A 6,198-nucleotide genomic window follows, 5' to 3' on the forward strand; every position below is an offset into this window, starting at 1 on the left:
AAAATTAACAGTAATCCTTATGACACAATGAGACAGAGAGAGACAGAGAGAGAGAGAGATGCAGGACAAACGGTAATGACAGTAGCTTACAACAACATTAATGAAAGTAATACTATTAATTAATATTAATATTAATAGGCTAATTAATATTACCTACAAGCTATTAAACATTCCACTCACATGACATGCAGGACAATTAATGATGGGCAAATGTGTTTGTGTGTGTGTGTGTGTGTGTGTGTGTGTGTGTGTGTGTGTGTGTGGTGTTATATCAACACGTGTGGTTCTGGACATGAGCTGCTGCACATTTAACAGCCACACATCACCGACAGTCCCCTGAACAACGCAACGGATTGTGAATGAAATAAACTTAATTACAACATGACAGTCTTGCAGGAAATATCATTAATGTTACTCTTTGCAGTCACGTAGGCATGTGAATTATAGCGTTTCATTGCAAAGAATGCATGTAACGGGTACACTTGCGCTGTTTCTCCGCCATCTCGTTCAAATGAGCCAGATGTAGGGGGCGGGCATTTATACGTCATGGCGTTCAGCTAGAAAACTCTTCCGGATAGGAAGCGCTCGACCATCCTAGCTCGTAGCTGCTTAAAGCTTGCTGCTAGCTCCTAGCGCTAGCTCCTCGCTGCACAAATAAGAGACTTGGGACGGCCTAGAAGATGGCGGACCTCGAACGACTTCCGGTTCGAGCGAGGAGCTAGCAGTAGCACTATAAAAATAAGAGACTTGGGACGCACCCTATATGTCTATGCTTACGGCAAGGCTATTCAAGAGAAGGCTGAGACACGGGCTGCGGTCGGAAAGTCCCTCCTATCGTCTATTCCTAATCACTATTCCTTGACCTCGGTGGGAAACGTCACAAGGTCAAGGAAAGATGAGTAGGAGAATTCATAAGGACTTAGGAAAAGAGAACTGCGGAGCTGAGAAAATCTGACCGCACTTACGCTGGGCTACGTCATCATGCGACGGCGGATGTTATTGACGTGGGTCTGCTGTGGTGAAACTACAATGTTCTGAAGATGGACTACAAAATGCACACGATGAGAACATATGGGGCGTACGTTCTCATCGTGTTGTTTCATGCAGGATATATAAACGTGGACAACACGGCGAAAGATATTGTTTATTTACTAAGGTCGAAATTGCATTAAAAAAATGAATATAGCTGCCAGCCACAAACTGAAACGAAATTGTCACATTGAGAATGTTTGCTCACACTCACCCATCTGAATCCCAAGTAGTAAAATGAATTAATGATATTACTAAGGGCTGGCAATACAACAATGCTCAAATGAATAAATGACTGATGCAAACTGAGCATATGTTACGGTGCGTGTCCCCTCTGTCCACAGCTGTGTTCAACTTGTTTGTTTTATAACAGGATAAACAAATATTAAATGCATTATTTTGTTTTTCCGTGTGAATAAAAAAAGAATGGAAATCCACGTGCTTTTTCCATTTTCTTCTTCAAATGGGCATTTGGAGTAGAAATTAGACCACAACCAGTAATTGACTTGTGTTTGGCCTTTATTGTTAAATCAATATTGTGTGCCCCTACTGCATAGATAGACAGATAAATAATAAATTATAATAATATTAATAATAAAAGGGACGCTGCTGTGCCTCGTGCGTCTCTCTTTATGGGGAAACGTGCTTATTGTTTCTGCTGCGGGGTGGGGTGGGGTGGGGTGCTCGCTGCAGGTAGCCTATTTAATAACCTCAAGCAGATATCTTTTAACGTTACAGTCTTTTGTATTTTTTGTTATGATCCTTCCACTGTATCTCTGCAGGAAACACTGTACAGGGGAATAAAAAGTGGGAAGCAGTAACTTCATTGATTATTTAAATCTCCAGATACGCCACGTATATGTGCATTTACGCACGAGGCACAGCGACGTTACTTCATTGATTATCTATTTTTTTAGATTCAATTTTATTTATATAGTGCCTAATCACAACAAAAGTCATCTCAGGGCACTTTACACATAGAGCAGGTCTAGATAATACTCTTGAATCTATCTATCTATCTATCTATCTATCCCATCCGCATAGCCGATGCCAATGTTTTGAGATGCAGTAGGGGCAGATAATATAGATATAACAATAAAGGCGAAAAACAGGTAGGTTTCTGGTTTTGGTTTAATTTCTATATCAATTAGCCATTTGAAGACGAAAATGGGAGAAGCACGTGGATTTCCGTTTTTCACACGAAAATCGGAAAATTAAAATGATGCATTGTATATTTGCATTTTTGTTTGTCCTGTTATAAAACAAGTTAAACAAAGCTGTGGACAGAGGGTACACCAATAGTAGCGAAACGTTCATAGTTCGCATCTAAGTTTAACATAATGTTGAAAGTTGAAAAAATATATATGAACAAGTTATGGCATGAGATGTATAATGCTTCATAAACAGCGGTAACTTAGATGGTGATCTCCTTCCTTTCTCTGTCATGTTGATCTTTTTCTTTCCTAATCATTTGAGTTTGTGAATGGTGCGTAAATATTGCCACCGCAATGACTTGTGGGATGGAATTATCTCCTTTCCTATCGCTTAGGAAGGTCCGATGTATCCTATGCTAAAGGAGATCTGAAAGGAAGCATTGAACCTCCTTTCCTTAGTGTTTAGAGAATTCGAACGGCTCTTATCATGGCGGCCACTAAAATAATTCCAGGTCATTTCACTCAGCTAGGAACCTTCCCAAAGAGCATGGATACCAAGAGGCGAAGCTCAATAGAACGCCCCATAGCAACAAATTCCCCCATGGTTTCGTCCTACCGCCACCATATTGGACTGTCAGCAGACTGCAGCAGACCCACTTGCATACAAAAACACACAGACAAACTGAAGTATATCACTATATCAGTATGTCAATATCAATTATGCTTACAATGCTACTCACCTCATGATAGCTTGGTCACAGCTATTTTTTTCACGTTTTTGTAAAGCAAAATATAGACTTTAAAAAAAAAAAAAAAACGAAGAAAAACGGCCTAGATGGCATCTCTACATATTACATCCTTCAAAATCACCCCATAAGCAAATCTACCAAAAAATTAAAAAAAATTTTTTTTTTAAAAAAATCAGTATTTTAACTAGAAACACATTAATGGCGACGTCATATAGTCAGGAATAAAGATTTATCAGTTCTGATATAAATGGTCCAAGAGGCCATATACATATATATATATATATATATATATATATATATATATATATATATATATACATACATATATATATATATACATATATATACAGTACAGGCCAAAAGTTTGGACACACCTTCTCATTCAATGCATTTTCTTTATTTTCATGACTATTTACATTGTAGATTCTCACTGAAGGCATCAAAACTATGAATGAACACATGTGGAGTTATGTACTTAACAAAAAAAGGTGGCTACCACAGCATCCTGCAGCGACATGCCATCCCATCCGGTTTGCGTTTAGTTGGACGATCATTTATTTTTCAACAGGACAATGACCCCAAACACACCTCCAGGCTGTGTAAGGGCTATTTGACCAAGAAGGAGAGTGATGGAGTGCTGTGGCGGATGACCTGGCCTCCACAGTCACCGGACCTGAACCCAATCCAGATGGTTTGGGGTGAGCTGGACCGCAGAGTGAAGGCAAAGGGGCCAACAAGTGCTAAACACCTCTGGGAACTCCTTCAAGACTGTTGGAAAACCATTTCAGGTGACTACCTCTTGAAGCTCATCGAGAGAATGCCAAGAGTGTGCAAAGCAGTAATCAGAGCAAAGGGTGGTTATTTTGAAGAAACTAGAATATAAAACATGTTTTCAGTTATTTCACCTTTTTTTTAAGTACATAACTCCAAATGTGTTCATTCATAGTTTTGATGCCTTCAGTGAGAATCTACAATGTAAATAGTCATGAAAATAAAGAAAACGCATTGAATGAGAAGGTGTGTCCAAACTTTTGGCCTGTACTGTATATACAGTCCCTGACAAAAGTCTTGTCGCTTATCCTAGTTGTAGGAACAACAAATAATAACCTGACTTGTAGTTGATCAATTGGGATCAGAAATAGCTTATATGAAAGGCAAAGGCCTTTAGATTATGCTTATTATACCAAAATAAAGTTGTGTATCATTCATAGAGTTTTATCATTTAATTAGGACAGAAAGGTCAGCTCTTGCTTGGACAAAAGTCTTGTCGTGTCTTTAAACGATTCAACCAATCACAGATTAGAGCTCCACCCGTGACAAATACTGTAATTAACACATTCCCAGGTGTGTATAAAAAGAACCCCAGCACACCAGACCTTCATGTGAAGTGCAACCTGACCGCTGACAACATGCCAAAGATTCAACCACAGACCAAAGTGCTGATCATCAAGAGCCTGAAGACCAAGTCTGCTGCTGAGGTGGCAGACATCTTCAGTGTATCCAAACGTCAAGTAGAGAGGATAAAAAGAAGATTTGAAGAAACTGGTGACGTTCATGACAAGCCCAGGTCAGGCAGACCCCGTAACACAACTGTTAGAGAGGACCGTTTGTTGCTTCGGCAGTCCAGGGCCAGCCCTTTTTCAACTGCAGCAGAGCTACATCAGAACTGGTCACCAGAAACCCCTGTATCTACCAGAACAGTTTGTCGAATTCTCTCACGCAATGGTCTCCATGGCCGAATTACTGCTCACAAACCAGCATTAAACAGAAGACAACAAAAGAATCGTGCTGCATTTGCCAAGGCCCACAGCTTGCAGAAAGGATGGACAGTGGAAAAGTGGCAGAAGGTTGATTTTTCTGATGAATCATCCATTGAACTGCATCCCAATCGCCGCAAATACTGCAGAAGACCTGTTGGAACCCGCATGGACCCAAGATTCACCCAGAAAACAGTCAAGTTTGGTGGAGGAAAAATCATGGTTTGGGGTTACATCCAGTATGGGGGTGTGCGAGAGACCTGCAGAGTGGATGGCAACATCAACAGCCTGAAGTATCAAGAGGTTCTCGCTGCCCATTACATTCCAAACCACAAGAGAGGGCAAATTCTTCAGCAGGATGGTGCTCCTTCTCATACTTCAGCCTCCACATCAAAGTTCCTGAAAGTGAAGAAGGTCAAGGTGCTCCAGGATTGGCCAGCCCAATCACCAGACATGAACATTATTGAGCATGTCTGGGGTAAGATGAAGGAGGAGGCTTGGAAGATGAAACCAAAGAATCTTGATGAACTCTGGGAGTCCTGCAAGACTGCTTTCTTTGCCATTCCAGATGACTTCATCAATAAGTTATTTGAGTCATTGCCGAGACGTATGGATGCAGTCCTCCAAGCTCATGGGAGTCATACACAATATTAATTCTTTTTCCCAAGGCACCATGATTTTATGTTCTGATGTTATTGGAGCATGTTTGTGTATTCAAAATAAAGTATCATTTCTACAGTACATTATTTTTGTATGCGACAAGACTTTTGTCCAAGCAAGATCTGACCTTTCTGTCCTAATTAAATGATAAAATTCAGTGAAGGATGCACAACTTTATTTTGGTATAATAAGCATAATCTAGAGGCCTTTGCCTTTCATATAAGCCATTTCTGATTCCAACTGATCAACTACAAGTCAAGTTATTATTTTTTGTTCCTACAACTTGGATAAGCGACAAGACTTTTGTCAGGGACTGTATATATATATATATATATATATATATATATATATATATATATATATATATATATATATATATATATATATATATATATACACACACACACATACACATACACACATACATATATATATATACAGTACAGGCCAGAAGTTTGGACACACCTTCTCATTCAACGCGTTTTCTTTATTTTCATGACTATTTACATTGTAGATTCTCACTGAAGGCATCAAAACTATGAATGAACACATGTGGAGTTATGTACTTAACAAAAAAAGGTGAAATAACTGAAAACATGTTTTATATTCTAGTTTCTTCAAAATAGCCACCCTTTGCTCTGATTACTGCCTTGCACACTCTTGGCATTCTCTCGATGAGCTTCAAGAGGTAGTCACCTGAAATGGTTTCCACTTCACAGGTGTGCCTTATCAGGGTTAATTAGTGGAATTTCTTGCTTTATCAATGGGGTTGGGACCATCAGTTGTGTTGTGCAGAAGTCAGGTTAATACACAGCCGACAGCCCTATTGGACAACTGTTAAAATTCATA

Source organism: Epinephelus lanceolatus, chromosome 15, assembly GCF_041903045.1.
Source record: "Epinephelus lanceolatus isolate andai-2023 chromosome 15, ASM4190304v1, whole genome shotgun sequence".
Classification (NCBI taxonomy): Eukaryota; Metazoa; Chordata; class Actinopteri; order Perciformes; family Serranidae; genus Epinephelus; species Epinephelus lanceolatus.